This window comes from Pelobates fuscus, chromosome 6 (genome assembly GCF_036172605.1).
Source record: "Pelobates fuscus isolate aPelFus1 chromosome 6, aPelFus1.pri, whole genome shotgun sequence".
NCBI lineage: Eukaryota > Metazoa > Chordata > Amphibia > Anura > Pelobatidae > Pelobates > Pelobates fuscus.
Window position 1 is genome coordinate 161,651,252 of NC_086322.1, and position 16,685 is coordinate 161,667,936.

Genomic DNA, 16,685 nt, shown 5'->3' on the forward strand with positions numbered 1-16,685 from the left:
TTCTCACAATGACTAGTCATTATGTTCGGGAAATAAATATGGGAATCAGTTGTAAATATAGAAACAGCTGTCATTTCTACAAAAATAAGTTGTGAGCTCTATCTCCCACTCCTCGTGGGCAGCAGCAATGACTGTAGTACACATCAGCAAAAACAAAGAAAAAAGTTACTATCACACTATCCAAAATCCCTATGGATATCTAAATAACTTGAGGTTTTTAGTATCACTCCAATTGCAATTTAAGTGTCAGCTCACCCGTTACATCAAGGCAACCTCTAGGTGATTCCTACACTTGCAATTAATCTTGCTTCTTTCAGCCAAAAGATAAAACCCCTATCATACTTATTAACCCTTAATAGGGAGCACATGGGGAGGGTTGCAGCATCTTGACATGGCTGTGTGATACAAAAGCAAATATCTCAAAAGATCGAAGATTTCCAGAATCCCACACAGCCTAGTCACATAGTAGATAGTAGCTTGGAAGCTAGGGATAGTTAAAGAAAGGTGCCTGTAACATGTACTTTATGTTTAACCCTGTGCTATAGTTGTAATCAAAATGTTTCAACCCACCATTGAGAATTGGTGTATTATTGTGTTTATTGCCACGTCGACAGACTTTATGCTGTTTGCAATGAACAAATCAAACAAAAGCAATTAAAATAGCTCAACACAATAAATGCTTCAATCGATTTCCCCAAATTCAACTGAAAATGCAAGCTATAATGACTTCTCCAGTTTCAAAATTATTAAACCATCTGAATAGAATCCCACACAATAGCAATAGCAAATATGCAAAACTGGTCTTGTCTCAAGCACACCTTGTGCAACTTATCAAGGGCTTCATTAGTTGCACCAGGTCTGCTTGAGCTGGAACACTAGAAATACCATAACTGACTAGGTATTTGTTGAGTGTCACATTTGACTGCATGTTATAAATATGGTCTACAAAGTTAAGTAAAGAGATCATAGCCCTAAAAATGGAACAGGATACAAAAATATAGCAAAGGCACTGAATGTTCCTAGAGACACAATTTGAAGCATAACTCGCGGGTTCAGAGTTGAAGTAACAGTGGACATGGCAGTGTATGTGTGTGCTTAAATAGAGTAGTTGACGGATTGGTCCCTAATTTGGTGTTACATATGGCATTCCCACATCAAAGTAGCAGATTAGTGGGTTATCTACGAAGCAAATGAGCAAAACTAAGAAAATTGATTTTCTTTATTTTGCTATTCTAACTGTTTAGTAGGTAGTTTCCTTATTAGTTATCCTCATGTGAGGTTGCCATATAAAAGGATACCAAATTAGGGAGTTATCTACTAAGCACCTGAAAGAGCAAACTCAAGAAAAGGGATTTTCCTAATGTTGATAATTCACTTGTTTACTGTCAGGGTATTTATATCGGCAGACATTTTGTGCTATGATAGAAATACAAAGTGTATATTCTGAAGTCATTGTTGAACAGACCAGACTCCATTTTGTTATTCTCAAGTTAACAAAGACACAACATTTCTATCCTTTCTCTTTGACTGACTGCTTTGCCCAAGCTGAATGGAATGTGTATATAACCAAACCAAATAGATAAGACATTGAGAATGGGGGTAGACAGACTGTCTAATTACTAATGGAATATAATAAATTCTATTCCCAGACTTAGGTGACAGAGGAGATTAAACAATTAAATTTTACTTTCGATATTGTACAACGTCCCATTATAGTTTAAGGTGAAACTTAGTTCACAAACTATCAATTTTAGGAATTATAGCAGAATTTGCAGACGCATAGTCTGAAGAAATTCTTTGATCTGACAGAAGATTTGAGTTATTGAATACATAAAGATAACGTAAATGACGTCAAAAATAGCCACCAGGAAAAGTTAACTCTTTCCTGGATAGGTATGTGTAGTGGAACAAGGCTGCCCTCTTGAGTTCGAATATTAAAATGGTTACCTAGAAGGCAACCACACCCCACATTTGTGATTGGCTATCACCTAAGGAATTTTTCCCTTTAAAAAGTTAAGACAAGGGAAGAGGATTCAGAGAGTCGAAGATTCAAAGATTGAAGAGAGACACATTACGACACTCTGGGGATTCAGAGAGATCCAGGCAGAATCGGGCGATCAGAGTAACCAAGAAACTCTCACACTCCATGCAGAGAAAGAGATCTATGACATTTAGCTACCTGAGGATATCTGATGAGAAAATATCTACATAACTGGTAAATATACAGACATTTAATTAATTAATTTAAATTAATTAAAATTAATAGCATGATATATGACTGGATAAATCATGTTTGATTTCATATTTAGAAATCTTAGTTATTAAAGAATATATATATGGTTATAGCATCCTATCTGCAGCTGGGATCAATATAATCATTAATGTATTTGTGTGATTAATATCACGTTAGCATATCATGACCATTTATCCAGCTGTATTGATTGGCTCTAAAATAAGAAAAAATATCTATTTAGGCAAATTAATTAAAATATCAGCTTATGTAACATGTAGATTTCTCATTGGATGGATCAAGGAGTGATTACTGACTATTTAAATATTATTTTTATTTAATATTACATAGGAGTAAATCTTAACTACTTAGGAGGTCTAACCAGCATTGAAAGGGTTATTTCTAACTGCTAGCTAAGTTCTATTGCCCTACACTGAAAGTTTCTTTACGATCTCTGCACACTGAAACGTCACATTCTTTGTCTCTGTGAAGCCCATCGTAAATCAATCTTGACAACTAATGCTTTAGACTTAAACTACGTCTTAGTCATTAGGAAATGTTGTTTTAAATTACCATATTGTATTACATATTCATGTTATACTGAAAATTCCATTGATTATTATCATGCATGTTACTTATATTATTATCATTTGAATATAAAAATAAATATCTATTTTTATAACAATTTGTGATTTTTAATTACCGGTATATGGTTATACATTTCATTTAACACGATAACGATTAAGGATCTGAGAATTGAAAATCGTGGGCAATTCTCATCTGTTTACTATTATTATCCCATAAATATCCCCACAAATTGGAGGCACTGTCGCTGAGATCGTTTAAGTTGAAATTATATTCCATACAATAATAATATTTGTGTAATTCATGCAATTAATCTTAATATAGAAAAGAGTTTTGTATTGAGATTAAATCATTGTATAAAATATGGCCAGCGATACATCTGTAACAGATAATACTGAAATAATTGAAGACTTAAGAAAACATGCTTTAATCAATATTCATACACATATGAAAAATGATTTAAGCTATGACGTTTGGTTAAAGAGCGTAGAATGGGATGCTAAACGGACGCTTATGACTGATGAACACATACTGAAACAACTTAAAGTAATTGCTGAACAAAAGAACATAGAGAAAAAGATGGGGCACATAATACACTCCTGGCCTTTCTTTATGACAGCACTTCTTAAAGCGGCACTGTCATGCCGAACTTACCTTTCCTCAATCTCTTCCTCTTCTCCCCCTCTCTCAGGATCTGTTATTCTTTTCTTCCTGTCTTCTTTAGTTTTCTTTAAAATCATAAGACAAAGTAGGGACTCTGTCTTATGGAGGATTCCTCCGCTTGACCAGCTCTGACCAGCGGAGGAGCAAAGTGAGCTTCATTTCCGCTGGTCAGAGCAATTTTCCCATGATCCCTAGCTTTCCTCCCAGTTCCCACAATGCTTCCTGTCAGTATTGCCGAAAGTCCTGTCACTTAGACAGAACGCCGGCAAAACTGCCGAATTGCATCCTAACAGAATGAGCACTGTTTCTCCATTGGTGTTAGGATGCAATTCGGTACTTTGTTCGGATCGGAATTTCATTCAAATGAATGAAACTCCGATCCTATTCATTGCTGTGGCTGCATCTTGCAGCCGCTTAGTAGATAACTCCCTAATTCCCACGGTATCAGGGAGCTATCTACTAAAAGGCTGAAAGACCTGAATTGGTCTTGAAGCCAAATGTACTAATACTAAGTAAAGATTACTTAGTATTAGTAAATAATATGCCCCTACTCGCTATACCACGAGTAGGGGCATGTCTAGTAAGCAGTGAGCAGCCTGTTGCTGCTCACTGTAAAAAAAAAAAAAAAAAAACACCTAATAACCCCCCCCCCCCTGCGCGGGGGTTAAAGATGGGGGGGACCTACTGTCCTCCCCCCTGGCCCCCACCCCTGCGCGGTGGGTGGGGGCCCTAATAAAATAATAAGGGGGGGACCTACTGTCCTCCCCCCCTGGCCCCCACCCCCTGCGCTGTGGGTGGGGGCCCTAATAAAATAATAAGGGGGGGGACCTACTGTCCTCCCCCCCTGGCCCCCACCCCTGCGCTGTGGGTGGGGGCCCTAATAAAATAATAAGGGGGGGGGGACCTACTGTCCTCCCCCCCTGGCCCCCACCCCTGCGCTGTGGGTGGGGGCCCTAATAAAATAATAGGGGGGGGGACCTACTGTCCTCCCCCCTGGCCCCCACCCCTGCGCGGTGGGTGGGGGCCCTAATAAAATAATAAGGGGGGGGACCTACTGTCCTCCCCCCCTGGCCCCCACCCCTGCGCGGTGGGTGGGGGCCCTAATAAAATAATAAGGGGGGGGACCTACTGTCCTCCCCCCCCTGGCCCCACCCCTGAGCGGTGGGTGGGGGCCCTAAATGAACCACCCCCCCATCAAGGTGACTAGGGGTCCCAAGCCCCTAGTCACCCCCCCCACCCAAAACATTCTATCCCCTACCTACCCCCCTCACCCTAAAAATAGTGAGGGGGGAATAAAATAACTAACCTGTAAAAAAAAAAAATTAAACTTACCATTTGACGTCTTCTTTTTTCTAAATTCTTCTTTCTTCAGCCCCCAAAAAAGCCAAATAAAAATCTATCATAACCGTCGCACTTTAAAAAAAAAAAAAAAACGAGCGCAAAAAAAAATTAATCCATGTTCACCCATGGAGGGCACGCCGCGTACTGAGCTCCGCAGGGCGGATCAAGGCTTATATAGCCTTGCCCCGCCCTGCAATTAGGCTTAGAACACACTGATTGGTTGGTTTAAGCCAATCAGAGTGCTCTGTGTCATTTTACACAGCGTGGGAAAATTCAAAAGAACTTTCCCACGCTGTGTAAAATGACAGATCACTGTGATTGGATGGTTTTCAAGCCATCCAATCACAGTGCTCTGTGTCATTTTACAAGCGTGGGAAAATTCCAAAGAACTTTCCCACGCTTGTAAAATGACACAGAGCACTGTGATAGGATGGCTTGAAAACCATCCTATCACAGTGCTCTGTGTCATTTTACAAGCGTGGGAAAATTCCAAAGAACTTTCCCAAGCTTGTAAAATTACACAGAGCACTGTGATTGGATGGCTTGAAAACCATCCTATCACAGTGCTCTGTGTCATTTTACAAGCGTGGGAAAATTCCAAAGAACTTTCCCAAGCTTGTAAAATTACACAGAGCACTGTGATTGGATGGCTTGAAAACCATCCTATCACAGTGCTCTGTGTCATTTTACAAGCGTGGGAAAGTTCTTTGGAATTTTCCCACGCTTGTAAAATGACACAGAGCACTCTGATTGGCTTAAACCAACCAATCAGTGTGTTCTAAGCCTAATTGCAGGGCGGGGCAAGGCTATATAAGCCTTGACCCGCCCTGCGGAGCTCAGTACGCGGCGTGCCCTCCATGGGTGAACATGGATTAATTTTTTTTTGCGCTCGGTTTTTTTTTTTTTTTTTTTTAAAGTGCGACGGGTATGATGGATTTTTATTTGGCCTTTTTGGGGGCTGAAGAAAGAAGAATTTAGAAAAAAGAAGACGTCAAATGGTAAGTTTAATTATTTTTTTTTACAGGTTAGTTATTTTATTCCCCCCTCACTATTTTTAGGGTGAGGGGGGTAGGTAGGGGATAGAATGTTTTGGGTGGGGGGGTGACTAGGGGCTTGGGACCCCTAGTCACCTTGATGGGGGGGGGGTTCATTTAGGGCCCCCACCCACCGCTCAGGGGTGGGGGCCAGGGGGGGAGGACAGTAGGTCCCCCCCCCCTTATTATTTTATTAGGGCCCCCACCCACAGCGCAGGGGTGGGGGCCAGGGGGGGAGGACAGTAGGTCCCCCCCCCCTTATTGTTTTATTAGGGCCCCCACCCACCACGCAGGAGTGGGGGCCGGGGGGAGGACAGTAGGTCCCCCCCCTTATTGTTTTATTAGGGCCCCCACCCACCGCGCAGGGGTGGGGGCCGGGGGGGAGGACAGTAGGTCCCCCCCTTATTATTTTATTAGTGCCCCCACCCACCGCGCAGGGGTGGGGGCTAGGGGGGAGGACAGTAGGCCCCCCCACCCTTATTACCATTTATGTTTTTACAGTGAGCAGCCACAGGCTGCTCACTGTTTAGTGGACATGCCCCTACTCGCGGTATAGCGAGTAGGGGCATTGGGGAGATTTTAATCTCCCTTGTGCTATTATGGGGGTCATATTGACCCCCATAGAGTGAGGGGGGGACCTGGGGGGCTTATGAAGTGGTGGGGAGCACAGCTCCCTGCCGCTTCTATCTTTACATATTACAAGGAGGGAGCTGCACGTCGGTAGCTCCCTCCTTGTAATAAACTGATCGAACAAACGAACACTGATACTCAGTGTTAGTTTGTTTGTCTGATTTTTTCTATTCATTCATTCGTCTGTCTGATGAATGAATGAATGAATAGGTGAAATTCCCGTTCGCATGTCCAGGTGTTTCACTGGGCATGTGCGGGAATCTCACAGTCTGTCTAGTGTGGGCAGATGACGTGTCCCATAGGGACTTCACCTACCCACACAAAGATGGCGGCGCCCTGAATAAAGATCGGGGCAGAAGATACAGATTTAAAAATAGGTAATCTGGGGGGCTTAGGGGCATTTGGGGGTGACTAGGGGGTCAATTGGATGTAGTGGAGGCGGGAGGGGGGTAAAAAAAAAAATGGGATTCGGCATGACAGTGCCGCTTTAAGGCGTTAGATGAAAACAAGGAATTGAATACCAAACTGGACACGTACAGTGAACAATTTGGCATTCAAGATGGGAAATACCAAGATTTACTTGCTGAGCATAAAACTTGTCAGGCTGATCATGAAAAAGAAATGTCAGCTTTGATGGACAAATATGCACAGGAAATAAATCAGCTCAAAATGCAATTGGATAAATATGAAGAGGAGAGTCTGAAATCAGGCAGTGAGGTTGATAGCCATCATTCTGTGCCAAAAAGTTGCACAAAAATGAAAGAAAAGATTATCTATAAATCCCCTCCTTGTCATGATTTTCCCACACCAGACCAGGTTTTCATAAAACAGTCTGTAAGGAATGAGGTGAGTAATTCAGGAATATCACCTGTGAAACAGAATTCTCCATCTCCTGACATTGCCAAACAACCTTGGCAATCTTGGGCAGAACAGTTTGAAAAAGCTGTCTTGGCCAAACTTGAGAGGGAGAGTCCAGTTCAAGATGATAGGAATGAAAACAGACATGGTTCTGTACACTGGCAGGATTCTGATGCTGATCAGAATTGTGACAGTGAACAAGAAGCTCAGAGTGATGGGAGTGAAAGTGATTGCACTGTCCACTCTGAAGGCCATGTGACTGATATGCCATCTGCACTGTTGTACGGGTCTAATTCCTCTTCAGCAGACAGATCGCATAGACATTTACCCAAAAACAGAAACAGAAGTCGTAAATCAACTACGCCTGTTTATGAATCGCCAAAGGTTGTTAAGTTCCTTAGAGAGACTGTCCCACAATTTTCTAGAGGTTCAGGGAACATATCTGAACATCTGGAAAATTATGATAGAGCCATGAATTCATTGGGCATGTATGATGACATTCAAAAGAAATGGTTCATTACATGGACCTTTGATTCAATGTGCCGTGTTCATCTTGAAAGTCTTCAAGCTATGCAATTAATGTCCTGGTCCAAGATGAAATATGAAATAATCATGGAATATGGTAAGTATAAAACCGTTGCTTCTGCAAAGAAGGCGCTTTATAACTTAAAGTGCCGCCCAGATCAAAGCCCCAGAGAATTTTTAGTAATTCTTAAAAATGCATACTCCGTGGCCCAAAGAAAACCCAGGTATGAAAGCACAGATTTCAAAGATCTGTATTTTCATGCCATGCCGGTAAGTATACAAATGAATCTTGCAAGAGATTATGATTGCAAGTTACCATTAGAATGGCTAGTCAGTCAGTGCATGAAATTGTATACTATACACCATGCACATGACGAAAATCAGCCAAAGGTTAAGAAACCTGGTGATAAAATGGTGTCAGAGACTAAAATTCAGTTAGGTTTAGAAACCCAACAGAAAAAGAGGACCTATTCTGAGGTTTTGAAAACACCAAAGCCCCAGAAACAGGAAAATACCAGAAACAATTCTGCAAACTCCTCTGACAATAACTCTGAAAAATCCAATGCCAATGGGAATAAACGCCCCTGGGTTAATAAAAACCAAGGCAATTCCCAATGGAGAAGGAATCCTCAGGGAAATAGGAGATATGGAAACAGAAACAACCAATCTGCTTCCAATAACTCCCAGCAGTCTCAGCCATCCCAGCCAAACTCTAATGGTCAAAGACAAAACGGCAATGGGGGAAATAATTTGCGTCATCAGGTTGGTCAATTGACAGATCAGATGGGCAAATTAATGGAGCAAATGACAAAAATCAACCAAGTCTTTGCTATCAATCCTTTTTTAGGAACAGCTCAAATTGCAAAGACACCTGTGCAATTGCAACAGCAACAACAAGTGCCGCAGCAAATATAGCTACAGTGACTAAACAGGATAGGTTGTCAGTAGATGTAATGCCTAACCCTGTTTCCTTTCCAGGTACTAACAGTCAAATAAACGATAGTTGTGTTAGGAAACCTATTGCCAATCCCGTCACTTCACTTCCGGGTGAAGGAGGCGCAACGTGTTCCTCTGTTTTTTCATTTCAGCCAAAGGCTAAAATAGCCCCAGCAACCACTAGTTTCCAGGATCCAGACCTGAAAGGGTTAACTGATGAGATGCCGACCACTAGTTCCCGCTTGACAGTTCAAGATAATCCTAAAAAGGATGGGCCTGTGGGTAAGACTGAACATTCCTCAGTACAGGTAGAAACTACTGCTGTGACCGGTAATGTATGGAAAACAAGTAATATGTTGACACATTCTAAATTCTTATGTGAATTAGAAGAACATGAAGGAAGGTACTACATGTCTGTAGAAATACAGGATTCGTTACCCCAGCCTTTTAAAGGGTTAATAGATACTGGTTCACAAGCCACGATCTTATCCAATACCTACTTCCAGCAGGTAATGGACTTAGCAACGGATAAGCCGAAGCTAAGAGATTTCCCCAATGCTCTGTTGAGTGTTGGAGGAAATGCACTTCATGTTTTTGGCAATACCTGGTTAAAGTTTAAAATAGGTAACAAAACCTTTAGACACCCGGTGATAGTGGTAGATCTCCCCTATAACCGACTAATTCTGGGTATAGACATACTCAGAAGACTTAACACAATTATTGACTGTGTGAATGGAATTGTATGGTCACAAGCTAAGGTTCCTATAACCTATGAGAAATCACATTTACAATCTGATCGTAACTGCCATGTGATAGAAGAAAGACCTGACTCGATAGAGGTACATTTTAGGAATAGTCAGTCACCTGACGTGACTATCCTGCAGGTGAATGACGCAATCGCACCTGTAGATGAGCATTCCGTAAGAATTGCTCCAGAGAGAATCCAGAATGTCTCTCTGGAAGGTGATGTTTTAACCATTTCTCTCCACAGGGACTATGTTGAATCTGTAGATCTGGCAGGTCATGCTCAATTCCTTGCCAGAATTGAAAGGGTTAATAACAACTTATTCTTTCCTATTCAGATAAATGACTTAGGAAGAAATAGGAATGCAAAGCTGGTCTTACAGAGTGAGAACAGCTATATTAGCAGAGGTCTGTTAAAGCAGATCGCTAGTCCTAAAATGATCAGGTACGCTTCCCCACATGACAGGTGGATCCAGAACCTGGATGGCGAATCAGAGAATCATAATGTGATAGCAAAATGTTTACTATCTATTTCCATCGGAAATAAGACAGTTAAACATTTATTCCTAGTGATAGACGAACCTCGCTATCAGGTTTACATTGGCAATGATGTCATACATCGCTTTGCCATACACCTTGATCTGATTAATTCCAACTTGTGGACAAGGTTAAAAGGTAATCCTTGTGGATACCTACATGAGGAAAACGCCCTGAAATCAGGACAAATACTACCATATGCGGTAAGTATCCAAGTTCCTGATGACATAACCATTCCACAAGGGACAAGTAATTTTCTTTTACCCATACAGGTCAAGGAGGGTCAGAGATTAGAAAACTCTGATGCCCTAATCTGTTTATCCAACAGGATACAACAATTAGGGATGGTGGTAACGCATACACCAATGGTAAGTATTGGTAAGAATCCCACCTATATAATGGTCAACAATGTTACACCCAATAGTGTTACTTTACCAAAAGGAACATTATTAGGTCTAGCATTGGATGCTGAGTACTATACATTTGGTTTCCAAAACCAAATTATAGGCCTCATCCCTGAAGAATACTTAACTGAGGACGAAATTGTCGATCAAATATTCCATTCCTCCCCAGAAGGATTATTCACTATCCTATCTGTATATCCCTTCAACGTCGAAGACGGCTCGTGTAAAATCGAAGAAGCGTCAATCACCTTCGATCATCCGCTCAATGAGCAGGAATCACAAGAGTATCACGACCAAAGAGAAAAGGTAAGTCAACACCGAACTGACCTAACTTCTAGGCTTGAAGAAGCTTATGAGATAGGCCAGCCTGAAATCTTTCCAGGATTTCAGGAAAGGCTAGTAGAGCAAATATCTTTAGCTGACGGTTGCTCCAACGATGCTGAGCGGCAGCAGCTAAAGGAAATCCTTTTGGAATTCCAAGATATTTTTGCCAAAGATTCCTACGACTGTGGGTTAACTAACCTCCACGTAGCCAGAATACAAACTGACCCAAATTTACCACCTGTATTTATCAAACAATATAGACTCCCATTAGCGTCATACGATGGTCTACAAGACATCATTCAGAACTTAAAGGAAAGGGGTATTATACGTCCAGTGCACAGTTCGTATAATAATCCGATCTTGGGGATTCTGAAACCTAATGGACAATGGCGTTTATGCGCTGACTTACGACAGCTAAATAAACGCGTCTATATGTCTGGTTGGCCAGTGCCATACATAGACCAATGTTTGGTACAAATGCAGGGATCCAAAATATTCACTGCCATTGACTGTGCGCAGGGATATTGGACTGTACCAGTCCATAATGAAGACCAATACAAATTGGCCTTCACATTTGGAAAGCAGCAGTATACCTGGACCCGCATGCCTTTCGGTTACATAAACTCTGGTCATGAATTCGCTGTGTTCATGCATAAAGCTATGCCTGATGCACTCGAGAGAGGAACGTTATCATATGTCGACGATGTCTTGCTGAAAAGCACTTCCTTTGATAAGCATATCATAGAGATTAGACATGTTCTCACTCAGTTAAGAGAGGCAGGGATTAAACTGTCTTTACAAAAGGCGCAATGGTGTCGCACCCATGTCAATTTCCTCGGACATGAGGTAACCTCTGAAGGATTAAATCCCCAGAGGAAGAAGGTTGAAGCCGTACTGAAGGCTAAAACACCTTCAAATATCAGGGAATTAAGATCGTTCCTTGGAATGACTAATTACTCCCGTAAGTTTATAGATAACTATGCAGAAATAACGAAACCACTCTTACACCTGCTTAAAAAGGAAACTACCTGGAACTGGGGGGAGCCTCAGGACCTAGCGGTAAGTGAACTGAGGAGGAAGCTCACTCAGGCACCCTGTTTAGCATACCCAGAGGGGGGTAAACCCTTCTATCTGGAGACAGGATATACCGATTTAAGCATCAGTGCTGTTCTGTATCAGAAGCAGGACAGTTTAAACAAAGTTATTGCATATGCTAGCAAGACTTTGTCACCTGTTGAAGTTAAATTCAACACATGTGAGAAGGCGTTATTGTCGACTGTCTGGGCACTACAAAATTTTCGTAGCTATATCCAAGGTGAGAAAATAATTGTAGAAACAGCTCACCAACCTCTACAGTATCTACAGAGTGAAAGAATTAGAGACGGTAATCTCTCTAACAGTCGGATTACTGCATGGACTCTATCCTTACAGGGATGGCCGTTAGAAGTCCGTTATAAACATAATAAGAGAAGCCCAGTTGCCCAAGGTTTAGCAGAATTACATGATTGTACTGCTCCATCTCTGGATGATAATGACACCGGAGATGACTTCCTAGAAGAGCAATTGCTATCCCCTTATAAAGTTTATGACGAGGAATACTGTCGGCCACTACCGTGGGTATACATTGATGGTTGTTCATACCACCACGTCGCTGGTGCTGAACGGAAGTTAGTTGCAGGTATCGGAATCGCCTGGATAGGTGATTATCCCAATGTATCTATAGGATACAATATTGGTCCCAAAAGCAGTCAGATAGCCGAACTCTGTGCAGTATATAAGACCATTCAAATGGCAATAGAATATAGTATCAAAGAATTTGTTATCATAACTGATTCCAACTATGTTCGCAACAGTTTCGTTGAATATCTGCCTAGCTGGAAACGTAACCAAATGCTTAAAAGCAATAACAACCCTGTTAAACATGGGAAATTGTTTTGTAAAATCGATGAGTTGGTTAAGGAACATGGTTTAACCATATATTGGAAGAAAACCAAAGGCCATTCTAAGATAGAATGTATTGACAAGGATGGTAATGACTTAGCCGATTCACTGGCAAAACAAGCAGCCATCGATGGTGAAACCCTAAATATTGATGATCTTATGGGTTCAATTCATGTTGAAGCCATAACTAGACGACAGGCTAGAGATACTGCCGACTTAAATGTCGTGCAATGGAGTCACGAGGCTCCTAGTGAGGACCTGATTACCAGTCAAAAGAATGATCCTGTCATAGGTATATTCTATAAACATATAGAAGACCCTACTGCCAATCCCATCACAGATGAGGATTGCAAAAATAATGAAGATTTACGAATCCTGACGAGATATAAAGTCCAATTTAGTATCATGGATGGGTTGCTGGTCAGAACTTCTAAACATGGTATTCAACAATGGGTAGTCCCAACTGTATACCGAGGGTTAATGCTCCAACATGCACATGATGCACCTACATCTGGGCATCGTGGTGATAAGATCACATATGAGATATTGCGTGATTATGCATATTGGCCACACATGTTAAGAGATGTTAAGACATACTGTCAGGGATGCTTGATTTGTCCGCAATATCAACCCCATGGTCCAACCCATCGTGCACCACTTCAGAAGAGGGGGGTGTCATTACCCTGGTCTGATATCCAAATTGACTTTATAGGTCCTGTAACAAGATCTTCAAGAGGTAACAAATACATGTTAACCGTTACATGTATGTACACAAAGTGGATAGAATGTTTGCCTTGTAGAGAGAACACGAGTACCGTGTGCGCCACTTTGCTGATTAACCATGTCTTTTCCAGGTTCGGTCTGCCTCAAAGAATTGAGTCAGACAGAGGTAGTCATTTTACCAGCGAAGTAATGGCTAAGATGTGGAACATTTTAGGTGTTAAACGAAAGCTACAGATTGCATACCGCGCTGCGTCTAGCGGGGGGGTAGAGCGATATAACCAGTCTATCGTTAATATTCTGAAAAAGTACGTTAAGGAGTCTGGTAAAGACTGGGACATTAAATTGCCCCTAGTTTTAATGGCGATTAGAGCTACACCTAGCACTGCTACCAAATTGCCACCTTTTGAATTGATGACAGGAAGAAAGATGGTTTTACCACAGCATTTACTATATTGTACTTCGGATCATAATTTGATCAATGCTGCCACTACGCATCAGTATATCGAAGATTTGCGCAAGCATTTACAACATGCGTTTGCTTTTGCCCAAAAGAATCTAGAAAAAGCAGCGACAGGGGTTAAGACCTATTACGATTTAAAAACCACGAAAAAGGAATATGAGATAACAGATCAAGTCTATCTGTATAATTTTGCGCGAAATCAAGTCAAGGAAAAGAAATTTTTACCTTCTTGGAAAGGGCCATATGTCATCATTGACAAAATTTCCCCAGTAGCGTACAAAATAAAAATTCCTAAGGATGGTGATTTTATTGAAAAGTGGGTTCACATTAACCAGTTGCGTGCTTGTCATCCTAAATCTCAATTAAGGATTATAGGTGTGGATTCGGATGCAGAAGGGTGAACGACTAACCTGGATGAATGCTTGATTCACGTAGTATCGTATGATGTGAAATGTTGTGATGTGTCATGATCTCATGTATGTTCATGTCATTAACCATTTCCTTGCCATCCAATAACTACATTTTTAAGCAGATTACCAGCTTGTTTAGTTGCTATAGGCATATTGCTGAGGAGTCAGTAATAAATGTAGTGAGGGATGAAGTTATAAAAATAGAATTAGAGAGAATACATATGTTGATGAATCATAATAATGTGTTGTCCTAGGCCAAGTGATGTCATACTGTTATAAGTTTGTATACTTAACAAACCTTGAATCATTAGTAGATAAGTCTGAAACGAGTTCCAGATCCGTGACTGTCGAAAGATGTCCAAGAAGGATGTGGCGTGTTTCTGGATCGTACTGCTCCTGTGCCAAGAGCTACGGACCGACCCGATCGCAGAGATGGGACCATCCTCCGGCATCCTGATTCAAGAGACACCAGGGTTCATCTTGACAGAGAAGAGGATCCTTACCCAACGTGTGTTCGTCAGCTTGGACCCCAAGATTTCCATCGAGAAGGCGTACAACATTTCATCGATGCAGCTTCCTGAGTTACAGACTTGGTACCAGATGCACCTCCAAAGAGCACAGGACCGTGTGCGAAACATCTTGGAGCAAGCCCGGAAACCATTTGTATCCAGTTCTATTTCGATGAGCAACCGACCCAAAAGGTTCCTCACCGCTATAATTGTTGCATTAGTTTGTGCCACTGTCGGTGCAGTTGTCGCAACTGGAATGTCTGCAGCCAACTCTATTACTGTCCAAAAGCTGGATATGGAAATCTATGCGCTAAAGCAACACATTAACGATATTCATCAGGTGATAAAAGAGCAAAGAACACTTCTCCAAGACGTGTTAACTATTGTGGAAGACACAGTTGTTACAACAAATTTGCATTCAGAGTTAATTGCCAAATCCACTGAGTTGCACCAAAGTCATGACTTATTTAAGCGTGAACTTTTATTTCTGCATGACCCAATATTGTTCCACACACTTGCTTTTCTCGACGAAGTGCAAACTGTAATAATCGAATTGGCAGGGGGACGCATACCTCTGTATTTTGTATCCAAGGATATTGTTCATGCGATGCTTGCCAATGTGGATGGAGAAACAATTGAGCCCATGCAATTAAATCTGGCCTTTGAGATGGGGAGCGCTATACCTCTCTTAATTGATCCGGAACGTATGGAGATTTGCTTTTTATTGGCCATACCATATGTAACTCCCAAAAACATTTTTCAAATGAAAACAATTTACAACGTTGGTACATGGAAGGACAATATCCATGTAAAAGTCCAAACCCCAGACGTTTTGGCTTTTCAACCGTGGATACCAGATTGGTATTCAATACCCATTTTGAATGACTGTGAGAAATTCAAAGACAATAATTTCCAATGTGATGGAAAACCTTTTGTGTACGATTCTACCAATGCTTTGTGTGGGATCGAGTACCTTAAACATGGCTCTGAAACATGTCAAGTGACTATGTCAAAAACCGACAGTAATGCGTTAGTACATGCTATCTTAGTAAAAGATAAATGGTTGGTAAGCACGTGTCTTAAAAACATGAGTGTTTTTCGCAGGGACCAGGTGACTAATAAAGTAATTGCCTTACCAGCACCTGTATCATTGATCAAGGTACCCCACGACTCTCGTATCACCATCGGTGACGTTACGCTATACCCAGTGTACACTGACGTCCTCGAAAGTGCTATTGAGATGGTGGATCCCTTCCAGAATCTAGATATCCCTCTAGATCCTAATCTAAAGTTCTTGCTGGACCATAAGCCCAACCACACTATCCAAATGTCAATCAAGAAAGATAACATTTCTGTGGACACATTTAAATACTCTGAGTTAGATACTGACCTTATTGATCGTGTTGACTGGTTCATCCATGTTAAGATTGTTATTGGGTGTGTTATGATAATAATGATATTATGGTTGATTGTACTAAGCGTAAAGTTCAAAACACCTACAGGTACAAATATATACAAAGATGTTCATTCCAAGCATGGACCTATGTTAGAAATGATGTGATTGCACAATATGTCTTGTGACTTCCATAGTGCCTACTCATAAGCTAAATTACTTGGCTATGATATCCACTAAAGGGGGGTTATGTCAGGGTATTTATATCGGCAGACATTTTGTGCTATGATAGAAATACAAAGTGTATATTCTGAAGTCATTGTTGAACAGACCAGACTCCATTTTGTTATTCTCAAGTTAACAAAGACACAACATTTCTATCCTTTCTCTTTGACTGACTGCTTTGCCCAAGCTGAATGGAATGTGTATATAACCAAA